Consider the following 14,930-nt stretch of genomic DNA (forward strand, 5'->3'; position numbering starts at 1 on the left):
GTGCCTCCAAGTTTCTAATGGAGGACCTTGTTTCAGTCATGAAACTGAGAGTGGTCTTAGATAGATCAGAGACTATGGTTGCTAAGTCAGAGTGGCTCTGCTTAGAATTCTCTGTTTGTTGCTCAGAAAATGATGAAAAAGGCTTGCTATTGCCAAACCTATTTCTCCCACCATTATTATTATTGAAGCCTTGTTGACGCTTCTATTGGTTCTTCCATGAGAAATTAGGGTGATTTCTCCATGAAGGATTATAGGTGTTTATATAGGATTCTCCCATGTAGTTCACCTTTTCCGTTGCAGGATTCTCAGGGTCATAAGCTTCTTCTTCAGAGGAAGCTTCCTTAGTACTGACGGATGCAGCTTGCATTCTAGTCAAACTCTGAGAAATCATATTGACTTGCTAAGTCAATATTTTATTCTGAGCCAATATTGCATTCAGAGTATCAATCCCAAGAACTCCTTTCTTCTGAGTTGTCCCATTATTCACAGGATTTCTTTCAGAAGTGTACATGAACTGGTTATTTGTAACCATTTCAATGAGTTCCTGGGCTTCTGCATGCGCCTTCTTCAGATGAAGAGATCCACCAGCATAGCGATCCAATGACATCTTGGACAATTCAGACAGACTATCATAGAATATACATAGGATGCTCTATTCTAAAAGCATATCAGAAGGACACCTTCTGATCAATTGCTTATATCTTTCCCAAGCTTCATAGAGGGATTCACCTTCCTTCTGTCTGAAGGTTTGGACTTCTACTCTAAGCTTGCTCAACTTTTGAGGTGGAAAGAACTTGGCCAAGAAGGCATTGACCAACTTTTCCCAAGAGTTTAGGCTTTCTTTAGGTTGTGAGTCCAACCATATCCTAGCTCTGTCTCTTACAGCAAAGGGGAAAAGCATAAGTCTGTAGACCTCAGGATTAACCCCATTGGTCTTAACAGTGTCATAAATTTGCAAGAATTCAGCCAAGAACTGATGAGGATCTTCCAATAGAAGTCCATGAAACGTGTAATTCTACTGCATTAGAGAAACTAATTGAGGCTTAAGCTCAAAGTTGTTTGCTCCAATTGCAGGAATTAAGATGCTTCTTCCATAGAAGTCAGAAGTGGGTGCAGTGAAGTCACCAAGCGTCTTCCTTGCATCTCCACCATTATTGTTATTTTCAGCTGCCATCTCTACTTCTTTTTTTTCAAAAATTTCTGTAAGGTCCTCTCCAGAGTTTTGTGCTTTAGCTTCTCTTAGTTTCCTCTTCATAGTCCTTTCAGGTTCAGGATCAGCTTCAACAAGAATGTTCTTATCCTTGTTCCTGCTCATATGAAAAAGAAGAGAACAGAAAAGAATAGGAATTCTCTATGTCACATTATAGAGATTCCTTTATGTGAGTAGAAGAATAGAAGAAATAGAATGAAGAGGGGAGAAGAAGAAGAAGAATTCGAACACAGAGAGAGAGAGAGAGGGTTCGAATTTTTAAGAAGAAGAGAAGTGTTAGTAAATAAATTAAATAAATAGAAGGAGGTGAGAGAGAGAGTTATTCGAAATTTAAAATAAAATAAAAGTATTTTTTTGTTTTTATTTTAATTATAAGTTAGAATTCGAATTTTAAGAGGAGAAATAAAATTAAATTAAATTTTAAAATAATTAGTTAATTAAAAGGAATTTTGAAAAAGTTGTTAGTGGTTTTCAAAAATTAGAGAGAGAAAAGTAGTTAGGTAGTTTTGAAAAAGATATGGTTGAAATAGAAAACTTTTAAAATCAAACAAAAAGTCAAGTAGTTAATTGAAAAAGATTTAAAAATTAATTTTGAGAGGATAAGAAGTTAGAGAAGGATTTTGAAATCAAATTTTGAAATCAAATTTTCAAAAAGATATGATAGAAAATTATTTTGAAAAAGATTTGAAAAGGAAATTAAAAAGATTTGATTTTTTGAAATTAAAGTTGATTACTTGACTAACAAGAAACTAAAAGATATGATTCTAGAATTTAAAGATTGATCCTTTCTTAATAGGCAAGTACCTAAAAGATATGATTCTAGAATTTAAAGATTGAACCTTTCTTAATAGGCAAGTAACAACTTGAAATTTTTTTTTTGAATCAAAATATTAAATGTTAGCAATAATTTCGAAAATATGAAATAAAAATATGAAAAAGATTTTGAAAATCAAATTTTAAAATTTTCGAAAATATTAAGAAAAAAAATGAAAAAGATTTGATTTTAGAAAAGGATTTGAAAAAGACAGAATTTTTAAATTGAAATTTTGACTTGATTAACAAGAAACAACTAAATTTTAAAACTTTTGACTAAATCAACCCAAAATTTTGAAATTTTTGAGAAAAATAAGGAAAAGATATTTTTTTATTTTTGAATTTTAATGAGGAGAGAGAAAAACATCAAAATGACCCAAAACATAAGAAATTAAGATCAAAACAAAAATTCATGCAAGAACGCTTTGAATGTCAAGATGAACACCAAGAACACTTTGAAGATCATGATGAACACCAAGAACATATTTTTGAAAAATTTTTAAGAAAAGAAACACATGCAAGACACCAAACTTAAAAATTTTTAAACTTTAGACACTAATAATTCAAAAATGCATATGAAAAACAAGAAAAGACACAGAACAAGAAATTGTAAAGATTAAACAAGGAAAATCATCAAGAACAACTTGGAGATCAAAGAAGAACACAATGCATGAGTTTTCGAAAATTTTAAGAAAACAAAAAAGATGCAATTGACACCAAACTTAAAATTTGACATTAGACTTAAACAAGAAACATAAAATTTTCGGTTTTTATGATTTTAAAATTTTTTTTTGTAATTTTTTGAAAATTATTTTGGAAAAGAAAATAAAGGGATACAAAATTTTTAATGAGAATTCCAGGAATCATGCAATGTTAGTCTAAAGCTTCGGTCCAAAAGAATTAGACATGGCCAAATGGCCAGCCAAGCTTTAGCAGAGCAGTACATACAATAGCCAAATTGATGGGAACCAAAAGGCTCCTGCAAAGATAAGTGGAAACCTCGGTCCAAAAGATTAGACATGGCTTAACAGCCAGCCAGGTTTCAACATATCTTATGAAACTCTAGAATTCATTCTTAAAAATCATGAAGAAAATTTTGGAAAACTAAACATTAACATTGATATTATTTAAAAAAAATTTTTATAATTTTTTCGAAAATAAAAATAAAAAGCTTAAACATAAAATAAAAGTACCTAATCTAAGCAACAAGATGAACCGTCAGTTGTCCAAACTCGATCAATCCCCGGCAACGGCGCCAAAAACTTGGTGCACGAAATCGTGATTCACACTTTCCATAACTCCGGTACAACTAACCAGCAAGTGCACTGGGTCGTCCAGGTAATAAACCTTACGTGAGTAAGGGTCGATCGCACGGAGATTGTCGGCTTGAAGCAAGCTATGGTCATCCTTGTAAATCTCAGTCAGGCGGATTCAAATGGTTATGAGGTTTTGATAATTAAAATATAAATAAAACATAAAATAAAATAAAGTTACTTATGTAATTCATAGGTGGGAATTTCAGATAAGCGTCTGGAGATGCTTTGTTGCTTTTAAACCTATGCTTTCCTATTGCCTTCTTCCAACCATGCGTTACTTTCTTCCATGGCAAGCTGTAAGATCCTCTCAGTGAAACTGGTCCTCTACGGTTTCTGCATGGCTAATCAACTGTCAGATTTCTTGTCTCGGATGAAAAATACCAAGTACAACTACCGCATGGCTAATCATCTGTCGGTTCCCGCTAGCGTCGGAATAGGATCCATTGATCCTTTTGCACACTGTCACTTGCGCCCAACATTCACAGGTTTGAAGCTCGTCACAGTCATCCCTTCCCAAATCCTACTCGGAATACCACAGACAAGGTTTAGACTTTCCGGATCCCAGGAATGGCTGCCAATTATTCTAGCCTATACCACGAAGATACTAATCTCATCGACTCAGTCCGTGTATTAGATATCCAAGAGAATATACTCCGGCTGTCATCCAATGACTACATTGAACATCATGTATACCGCTTTGTGGTTGTCAGGCATGCGATCTTGGCTAAGCGAGTAACGAAGATTGGGTGATTGTCACGGGTCACCCCTTCATTCTGACTTAACTGAATTAAGTACGAGAGTATATCTTGGAGAAGAAGTAGGCGTGAATTGAATAGAAAACAGTAGTAATTGCATTAATTCATGAAGAACAGCAGAGCTCCACACCTTAATCTATAGGGTGTAAAAACTCCACCGTCGAAAATAAATAAGTGAAAAAGGTCTAGGCATGGCTGTGAGGCTAGCCTCCCAACGTGTACAATAGTCTATGATAGCATAAGATGGTCAATAGATGTAAAATAAATCTCTAAAAGTAGTTTATATACTAGACTAGTAACCTAAGGTTACAGAAAATGAGTAACTAAGTGCAGATAGTGCAGAAATCCACTTCCGGGGCCCACTTGGTGTGTGCTTGGGCTGAGCATTGAAGCTTTTTCGTGCATAGGCGGTTCCTGGAGTTAAATGCCAGCTTTGGTGCCAGTTTGGGCGTTTAACTCCAATTCTGGTGCCTGTTTGTGCGTTTTACACCAAGATGTTTTAGGCTCACTTTGAACGCCATTTTGGGCCATCAAATCTCGAGCAAAGAATAGACTATTATATATTGCTGGAAAGCCTAGGATTTCTACTTTCCAATGCAATTTAGAGCGCGCTAATTGGGCTTCGATTTAGGGTTTAGGGTTTAGGGTTTAGGGTTTAGGGTTTAAGTTGTCAAGGAAAAAGTTATCAATCACTCACCTCACTTAATCACACTAAAAAAAAGTGCATAAAGCACTAAGGAAATTTTATTCATCAAAATTTATCAAAATTGTCTCACCAGAAGGTGTTTAAATAGACCCCAAACAAACTAGCTAAAAGATAAGATAAGATAACTAATTTAAATAAGATTTGATCTTATTGGATTAGATTATATTTGATTTAAATTTTAAAACCCTAAAGATATGATAACTAATTTAAATCATATTTGATCTTATTGGATTGGATCAGATTTGATTTAAATTTTAAAATCCTAAAAATACTACCAAGCAAATTATAACTAAATCAAATCTTCTAACAAACTTTAATAGAAAAATAAATTAAAATAAAAGCCTAATAAATTTGAAATAAATAATAAATTATGCCTCCCACTGAATTTGAAAAGCATTATTGGGCTTCTTGCTATCCTGACTTAGCCTATTGGGCCTTATGAGTTGTCGCCCTTTCAGCACCTCTATTTTTAAGACGAACTCTTGGTCTTCTAGATGTCCAAGACCGGCATGGTATGATTCTTCTAGTATTCAGATCTTTGAATGTGACGAGATTACCATTCTGTCCCTTAACTCTAAGATGACAAAAATGCCCTCCTGACCACGTATCATTCGCACTTATGGCAAACTGCTGAAGACCAGGGAGAGGCTAGAGTCTGCTCATGCTGATTATGCTGAGCTCCAGGGCCATCTTGTATGTAGTGTGACAGATGCCTATGATAACTTAAAAGCCTAGGTCCGAGTTCTTTCTCCTGAGCTCGACCTGACTCTATTTAGTTTGGACAACATCGTGGAAGATGGTAAGATTGTCCCTGCCACGGATGAAGATAAAAAGGAAGGTCCTCCCCATGTGTCGGCACTCAAAGCTTCTACTGCCACTACTTCTTCCACTCCTGCTGCTGAGGTCGGCCATCCGGAGTCTGATCCTGATGTTTAGATTTTAAATTAGGAGGATGGAACTGTAGATGCGACCCCTTTGAAGACCATTCCTCCCTCTACGACTCAGGGTGCTGCTGTTGAGGAGAGCTTGGACCCTTTGTAATTTGTTGATTTGCATGGTCCGACTTGTGGACCTTTGAACTCTTTTGATTTTTGTAACTCTGTATGGTGTGACTTCTGACATTTGGTTGCTTTTATTAGCAACTTTATTTTGGCAAAAAACAAACCCATTTCAATTCATTGAGGCCGAGTTCAGGTGGCCCTCTGAGTATTGAATATTTTTATTATAGTAGCTTGTTCCTCTGAGTGTTGGAATGATGCTGTCTGACCTCTTTTTGATTACCTTGTGTGTGTTTATTTGAGGTGATCTTCGGGATAATTTTGTTCGACAACTTTCTAGTGTTCTCGTGGAACCTTTTTTAGTTTAGTCTGAACAATTTTGCTAGCCTTGTCGTGGAGTCATGGCTTTTTGGGTTGAACTGTGTCCCTTCTAGTGCATGCTTCTCGCTGGTCCGACTTATGATGCGCATAATCTTGTTATGCTACGACTTAGGAAATTGCACGATCGGCAAAATTCCTTCCGGCAAGTACACCGGTTATCGTCGTCAAGTAAAAACTCACAATAGAGTGAGGTCGAATCCCACAAGGATTGGTTGAGTGAGCAATTCGGATTAGAAGTGTGTTCTAGTTGAGCGGAATCAAGATTGAGATGAGTATTGCGGAATGTAAAATTGGCGGGAAAAGTAAATGACAAGGAATTGAAATGGCGGAATCTTAAATTTTGCAATGAATTAAAGAGCAGAATGTAAATTGCTGAAATTAAAAGGGAATGGGGGTGATTGCAAGAATGGAGTTGCAGAATGTAAAGAGAAAGTGGAAATCAGAAATGGGGAATTCATTGGGTTTAGGAGATATTGAAATCTCCGAATCAAAACATGTATATCTCTTCCTCAACCAATGCATTCATTGAATTTTGCTTGGCAATCTTATATGATTGGATCCCAATTCCTTGGCTCACCAATGCTCTCTAAAAACAAACAAATTCCCAATCCCTTGGTTTAAATGTTCATAAGAAGAGATGATGCTTGATCACTGATTATACCACACAATTTCATGAACCACAATTTGGTAGGATTACATGTCACAATATCCATCCAAACCCCAATCCAATCCACTGTGAGAAAGCTTCTCTAGCATGAATCCTCCATTCCTTTCCCAAGGCTCCGAAGGATTCCAAGTATGAGTAGTTTCTTTCCCAAGACAACTACTCAATGGAATTAGATCGAGAATCTTTCTAACAAAATTCAAGAGAAAAGATTGAAGAAGAAGATAAACTATTATTGATTCATTGAATTACAATAGAGCTCCCTAACCCAATGAAAGGGGGTTTAGTGAATCATAGCTCTGAATTCAATTACAAAGAAAAGGAAAACTAGCTAAAAGTGAAAGTAAAAGTTTAAGGTCCCCATCAGGGGCTGGATTCCCCTTCAATCCCCCCCTTCAAATGCAGAACTAAGGCCTTTAAATAGGCTCCCTGAATTACAAAATGAAAATGAAATTCAAAGCAAATTACAATCAAATGAAAATAAACTATTCTAGATGATTCTTGTGGCCTTGATTTGGTGTTGTTGATGGGCCTTGCTTGCTTGAAGGGCTGAGTGACATAATTGATCCAAAAAGGATAATGATCCATTAAACTACACTCAAATGTTGCACCCCCTTTCTTGAGTCGTCACTTTGTTCTCTTGTCAACCTTGCCAATTTGATGCCAAATATAGACTATTATACCTCGTTGGAAAGCTATGGATGTCAGCTTTCTAACGCAACTGGAAGCACCTCAATTGGATCTCTACAACTCGAGTTATACTCCATGGAAGGTGAAGAGGTCAGCTGGCCTGATTGCATGTTGGTACTATGCTCTTCTATGCACATTACGGGGCTGTTTTCTCCCTCAATTTTTAGTATCCACCATGCATGCCATATATGCTTGGAAAGCTCTAGATGTCTTCTTTCCAATGCATTTTGAATCACCTCATTTGGAGTTTTGTAGCTCAAGTTATTTATGTTTGAAGAAGGCATGGTCAAGTTGTTCCATATAACACGTTTAAGCTTCAGTTTAAGGTTAAACTGAAGCTTAAACGTGGATAAAGGAAGGGCAGCCCTGGAGGTCGAACACGTTTAACCTCCAGTTTGAGGTCAAATTGGAGGTTAAACATGGAAAAGGGTGGAGGCATACTGGAGGTCGAACACGTTTAACCTCCAGTTTGAGGTCAAACTGGAGGTTAAACGTGGAAGCTTAGAATGGTAGCCCTGGAGGTGTCGAACACGTTTAACCTCCAGTTTGAGGTCAAACTGGAGGTTAAACGTGGAAATGGAGAGAGCAACCCTGGAGTAGAAAAGCTGTCGAACACGTTTAAGCTCCAGTTTGAGGTCAAACTGGAGCTTAAACGTGGAATGGCTCCCTGGTACTCTTCCTGGTTCTGGCGTTTAACCTCCAGTTTAAGGTTAAACTGGAGGTTAAACTTCAATTCCAGCATTATATGGCTTGGTAGTTTAAGTTCCAGTTTAAGCTTAAACTGGAACTTAAACTCCACATGTGATATTCAAGCTTCCTTTATTGATTTTGTTGCTTCCTTGCCTAGCCTCTTCTTCCCTGAAATCATCCAAACAATTGCATCAAAGTCTTGCAAAAATTCATGAGAATTCTTCCATTTATAGCTTTCAAGGAATATAACTAAAAACTCATGGAATTTGCATCAAAATCTTCATGTTGAATGATTTAAGACAAGCATGACTATTTGGCCCAAAATGATTACTTAAGGCTCAAGAAAATGCCTAAAACAACTAAAAATAAAAGAAAAAGGCTAGTGAAACTAGCCTAAGATGCCTTGGCATCACAACACCAAACTTAATCCTTGCTTGTCCCCAAGCAAGTTCTGAATTATTGAGAAGAAAGAATGAAACAGAAAATAAATTCATTAGCCATATCAGTAAGTAATTGACATTGATTAATGGGGTGTTCATGCAGAAAGTTGTTGCAGCATCACTTTATTGTTTCTTAGGTAAGAATGTCACTTTTTATGTTTCCACTAAAACACTGCTTATGGCCTCTTGTTATTCACATATCCTTGGCAAGTTTCTTTTCTTTGGTTTTCTTTTTCTTTGAGCTTATTTGCTCCTTGTTGCTCAGTGTCATGTGTTGCTCAAGCCTTTGGCATTTTCTTTTTCTTATTAGTGCACTACACATATCCACTACAGGCATTTTAGTTCACATTTCTTCTTGAGACATTGGTGCCCAGCACCTCTTTGTGTGACTAAATGTTTTGTATTTAGGTTGCTCTTGATAATGGACTTTTGGTTGATAATCCCGGGTTAGTTAACCCAAGTTACCAAGTGTTGAAACACTCCTCAGAACCTATTCATCCAAGCATATCCTTAATACATAAACACCACAGGCATTTGTCTCAGAAGTTCAAACCATTGGTGCCTAGCTTAATTTCTCAAATTTTTTTTTTGCTTTTTGGTTGCCCTTTTTCAGTGGCTTTTTCTTCTTCTTTTTCTTTCTTTTTCATGGCCAAAGACATTTATTCATCAAGATCCATAGACAGCATTCTAATTTCCACTAAAAGTGACAATTCTAACTTTATTTCTTAGTGAGATGACTATTCAATCAAACATGCATACCACCACTTAATCTTATTTGATTTCTTACCAAATGGAATTGAGTTACTTTTGTTCAAACTTTTCTTTTATTTCTGGAAACAGAACAAGCATGGCAAGCATACATTTAAGCAAGTGAAGTTTATCCAGACACTTAGACTATCACTTATTTGGAAATTAAACAAACAGACAAACAAAAACTGCAATGACTCAAAATTAAAGCAGGGGTGCATGCAAACTTCCAATATCAGCAATTCAAAGTACAAGCAATTAAGTGACAATACAACCTTTTAGCATCTTCTTTGTTGTTCATCATCCTTCCTAGCCTTGGTGTTCTCTTTGATGATGATGTATATTCCTTCCATGAGATTGATTGTCTTCCTGCAAAGCTATTAGAAGTTGCTTGTTCCCCAAGCACTTTGAGAATTGGTTAGCATGCATGTATGTTTGTAGGCCTCTGAACTTAGATTGGTGTGTGAACACCAAACTTAGTTCCTTGCCATCTGCAGCAATTTGGATCATATGCAGAAAACCTCATGTGCTTTTATTAAGAAAATAACTATGAACTAGAAAAAGAAACTATGAACTAGAAATTAAACTATTGTTTAAGTAGTTTTCCTGATTGGTTGGAGCTAGTGACTAGTCATGCTGAGGTAGAAATGTGCTTTTAATGAAGTTTTTGGTGGAACACCAAACTTAGAATCTCACATTCACCCTTGAATTGTTTTGGTGTGCAACACCAAACTTAGCTCCTTGCAATACAGATAAATCTACTTAACTCTTTTATTGAAATAACTAGAAAAGAAAAACTACCTTTGGTTGGGTTGCCTCCCAACAAGCGCTTCTTTAACGTCATTAGCTTGACATGCTGTTCCTGACTTTCTTCCTCTTCTTCCAGTTTGTTAAGAGGAATGACTTCAAGTGGATAAAGGAGCTAGTTAGTGCCCCTTGTTGTGAATGCTTCTTTCCAGCAAGCTTTCCCTTGTGATTGGCTTGAGTGAACTTGCTTGTTGGCTCAGGAGTTGGATTGTTCTTCGACCTTCTCTTCTTCATGGATATGGTCCTTTGTTTCTCGGTCACAATCCTCATTTTGGTGCTTGTTTCTACTGCCTTCACATCCTTGATCTCAGAACTTGGTTGTTGTTGGACAGTTGGAGTATCCTGTTCATCAAAATCTTCCTGAATTTGTGGTTCAATGAACCCTTCCTCTTTGCAACTCTCTGTTTCATTGGAGTGTGATCTCCCTTGATTGACTTTCTCCATTTCTTGTTCTTCTGATTCCTCCCTTGGGTTTGCCATGGTATCACTAGAAGAATTGTGGGTAGGGATTTGCTTTGATAGATATCCAATTTGTGCTTCTAGCTTTTGAATGGCAGCACCTTGATTTTGTAAGTTGGATATCAATTCTTCCTTAAAGCCTTTCAAATCGGCCACATCTCTGCCCATAGTTGCAAGCATTCCTTCTATCCTGTTTAATTGATCTTGAAATTGTTGGTTCGGATTGGGTTGATGAGGTTGATTATCTTGGCTGTGATATGGTGGTTGGGAGTATGTGTTTTGTGTGGTATGATAGAGTCTTTGGTTGGAGTGTTGGTAGTGGTATGACTCTTGTGTGTAGTGGAATGAGTCTTGTGGATAATGAAATGAATTGTATGAATTTGAGAAGGAATTTTGTGCTGAGAAATGCTCAAGTGATGAAGAATTTGGATATGTAAAACTAGGAGGTGAGGTTGGATAATTCAGAGGTGATGGCTCTTGATGAATGGGGTGTGAATAAGTGAAATCTCTTTGGTTTTGATCTTCCCAGCCACAACTTGAGTAGTGATCAGATTCACCAAAACATGGACCATTTTGTGGCTCTGGGAAGTACCCCGTTTCCTGTTCCTGATACTCCCACCCACCATGAGCATAATAACATGAATCATTCTGTGGTGGTGGAGAGTTTCTCATGGATTTTGATTGACCAAAAGATGATGGATACTCCTTTCTTTTTTGCAATGTGCTTAGTCTCAAACAATACTCATCCAAAGATAGTGGAAATCCCATAGTGAGGCAATATCACAAACAGCTAGTGGTTAGTATGCTAACAAGTGAATAAGCAAAGAAAACAAATTAAAATCTGCAGAAATTAGCAGTAATAAACTGAAACAAAAACTATTAACAAAAGAAAAGAAAAATTGCTCAATCTAGTTAACTTCCAATTTGAGAATTGTCAATCGAAAACCAATCCCCCGCAACGGCGCCATAAACTTGATGCGCATAATCTTGTTATGCTACAACTTAGGAAATTGCACGATCGGCAAAATTCCTTCCGGCAAGTGCACCGGTTATCGTCGTCAAGTAAAAACTCACAATAGAGTGAGGTCGAATCCCACAAGGATTGGTTGAGTGAGCAATTCGGATTAGAAGTGTGTTCTAGTTGAGCGGAATCAAGATTGAGATGAGTATTGCGGAATGTAAAATTGGCAGGAAAAGTAAATGACAAGGAATTGAAATGGCAGAATCTTAAATTTTGCAATGAATTAAAGAGCAGAATGTAAATTGCTGAAATTAAAAGGGAATGGGGGTGATTGCAAGAATGGAGTTGCAGAATGTAAAGAGAAAGTGGAAATCAGAAATGGGGAATTCATTGGGTTTAGGAGATATTGAAATCTCCGAATCAAAACATGTATATCTCTTCCTCAACCAATGCATTCATTGAATTTTGCTTGGCAATCTTATATGATTGGATCCCAATTCCTTGGCTCACCAATGCTCTCTAAAAACAAACAAATTCCCAATCCCTTGGTTTAAATGTTCATAAGAAGAGATGATGCTTGATCACTGATTATACCACACAATTTCATGAACCACAATTTGGTAGGATTACATGTCACAATATCCATCCAAACCCCAATCCAATCCACTGTGAGAAAGCTTCTCTAGCATGAATCCTCCATTCCTTTCCCAAGGCTCCGAAGGATTCCAAGTATGAGTAGTTTCTTTCCCAAGACAACTACTCAATGGAATTAGATCGAGAAGCTTTCTAACAAAATTCAAGAGAAAAGATTGAAGAAGAAGATAAACTATTATTGATTCATTGAATTACAATAGAGCTCCCTAACCCAATGAAAGGGGGTTTAGTGAATCATAGCTCTGAATTCAATTACAAAGAAAAGGAAAACTAGCTAAAAGTGAAAGTAAAAGTTTAAGGTCCCCATCAGGGGCTGGATTCCCCTTCAATCCCCCCCCCTTCAAATGCAGAACTAAGGCCTTTAAATAGGCTCCCTGAATTACAAAATGAAAATGAAATTCAAAGCAAATTACAATCAAATGAAAATAAACTATTCTAGATGATTCTTGTGGCCTTGATTTGGTGTTGTTGATGGGCCTTGCTTGCTTGAAGGGCTGAGTGACATAATTGATCCAAAAAGGATAATGATCCATTAAACTACACTCAAATGTTGCACCCCCTTTCTTGAGTCGTCACTTTGTTCTCTTGTCAACCTTGCCAATTTGATGCCAAATATAGACTATTATACCTCGTTGGAAAGCTATGGATGTCAGCTTTCTAACGCAACTGGAAGCACCTCAATTGGATCTCTACAACTCGAGTTATACTCCATGGAAGGTGAAGAGGTCAGCTGGCCTGATTGCATGTTGGTACTATGCTCTTCTATGCACATTACGGGGCTGTTTTCTCCCTCAATTTTTAGTATCCACCATGCATGCCATATATGCTTGGAAAGCTCTAGATGTCTTCTTTCCAATGCATTTTGAATCACCTCATTTGGAGTTTTGTAGCTCAAGTTATTTATGTTTGAAGAAGGCATGGTCAAGCTGTTCCATATAACACGTTTAAGCTTCAGTTTAAGGTTAAACTGAAGCTTAAACGTGGATAAAGGAAGGGCAGCCCTGGAGGTCGAACACGTTTAACCTCCAGTTTGAGGTCAAACTGGAGGTTAAACGTGGAAAAGGGTGGAGGCATACTGGAGGTCGAACACGTTTAACCTCCAGTTTGAGGTCAAACTGGAGGTTAAACGTGGAAGCTTAGAATGGTAGCCCTGGAGGTGTCGAACACGTTTAACCTCCAGTTTGAGGTCAAACTGGAGGTTAAACGTGGAAATGGAGAGAGCAACCCTGGAGTAGAAAAGCTGTCGAACACGTTTAAGCTCCAGTTTGAGGTCAAACTGGAGCTTAAACGTGGAATGGCTCCCTGGTACTCTTCCTGGTTCTGGCGTTTAACCTCCAGTTTAAGGTTAAACTGGAGGTTAAACTTCAATTCCAGCATTATATGGCTTGGTAGTTTAAGTTCCAGTTTAAGCTTAAACTGGAACTTAAACTCCACATGTGATATTCAAGCTTCCTTTATTGATTTTGTTGCTTCCTTGCCTAGCCTCTTCTTCCCTGAAATCATCCAAACAATTGCATCAAAGTCTTGCAAAAATTCATGAGAATTCTTCCATTTATAGCTTTCAAGGAATATAACTAAAAACTCATGGAATTTGCATCAAAATCTTCATGTTGAATGATTTAAGACAAGCATGACTATTTGGCCCAAAATGATTACTTAAGGCTCAAGAAAATGCCTAAAACAACTAAAAATAAAAGAAAAAGGCTAGTGAAACTAGCCTAAGATGCCTTGGCATCAACTTATCTTGTCGTTCCTTCTTTGAGTTATTTTTAGTATTCCATTTTTAATCAGACCTCGTTAGGCCTCTTTCTATGGATTACGTTTTATAACTTTTGTCGCTTTGTTTAGTTTGGTTCGACTTCTTCTGGTCGGTCCTTCTTAAGTTATTTCTAGTAATCCATTTTTATTCAGAACTCATCAGGCCCTTTCTATGGATTACTGTTTATAACTTTTGTCGCTTTGTTCGGTTTGGTCCGACTTCTTCTGGTCGGTCCTTCTTAAGTTATTTCTAGTAATCCATTTTTATTCAGACCTCGTAAGGCCTCTTTCTATGGATTACTTTTTATAACTTCCTGCATTAATCTATCTTTATCGCTTTCAGCTTGCCGACCTTGTAGAAATTAGACGGTGAGTTTGATTCTCACCTTGCCGACCTTGTCAAAATCGGACGGTGAGTTTGGTTCTCACCTTGCCGACCTTGTAGAAATTCACCTTGCCGACCTTGTAAAAATCGGACAGCGAGTTTGGTTCTCACCTTGCCGATCTAGTAGAAATCGGACGATGAATTTTTGCGTTCAGATTAATGCATCTTGGTAGAAACAACTTTGTAGGAAATCTGAAAAACTTTTATTCAAATAGAAAATAGGCATACAGACAAAGAATATATACATATGGGTGCTTACCCTTCTAAATCGGACAATTTTGTAATTCTTGGTTTGGCGCCTCATTAAAAAACCTTTTCAGGAAAAAGAGTGCGCGTTTACCTAAGATCTTTTTTGCCTCTTTAACTATAGTACCTTCTTAGGTTGCAGGCGTGCCATGACCTTGGTAGCTCTCACCCCTCGAGGTTAGACACCTTGTAGTGGCCTTTTCCCAATACCTCTATAACTCGGTAAGGTCCTTTCCAGTTAGCTACTAGC

General features: G+C 37.2%; 1 non-coding gene across 1 annotated transcript; it reads left to right on the plus strand.

Annotated features, from left to right (window-relative positions):
* Nucleotides 1–661: 661 nt before the first annotated feature.
* Nucleotides 662–769, plus strand: LOC148567493 (small nucleolar RNA R71). Its single transcript, XR_015881516.1, has one exon. It is a non-coding gene; the product is annotated as a small nucleolar RNA R71 (small nucleolar RNA).
* The last annotated feature ends 14,161 nt before the right edge of the window (nt 770–14,930 follow it).

This window comes from Arachis ipaensis, chromosome B4 (genome assembly GCF_059453495.1).
Source record: "Arachis ipaensis isolate K30076 ecotype BB chromosome B4, ASM5945349v1, whole genome shotgun sequence".
NCBI classification, from domain to species: domain Eukaryota; kingdom Viridiplantae; phylum Streptophyta; class Magnoliopsida; order Fabales; family Fabaceae; genus Arachis; species Arachis ipaensis.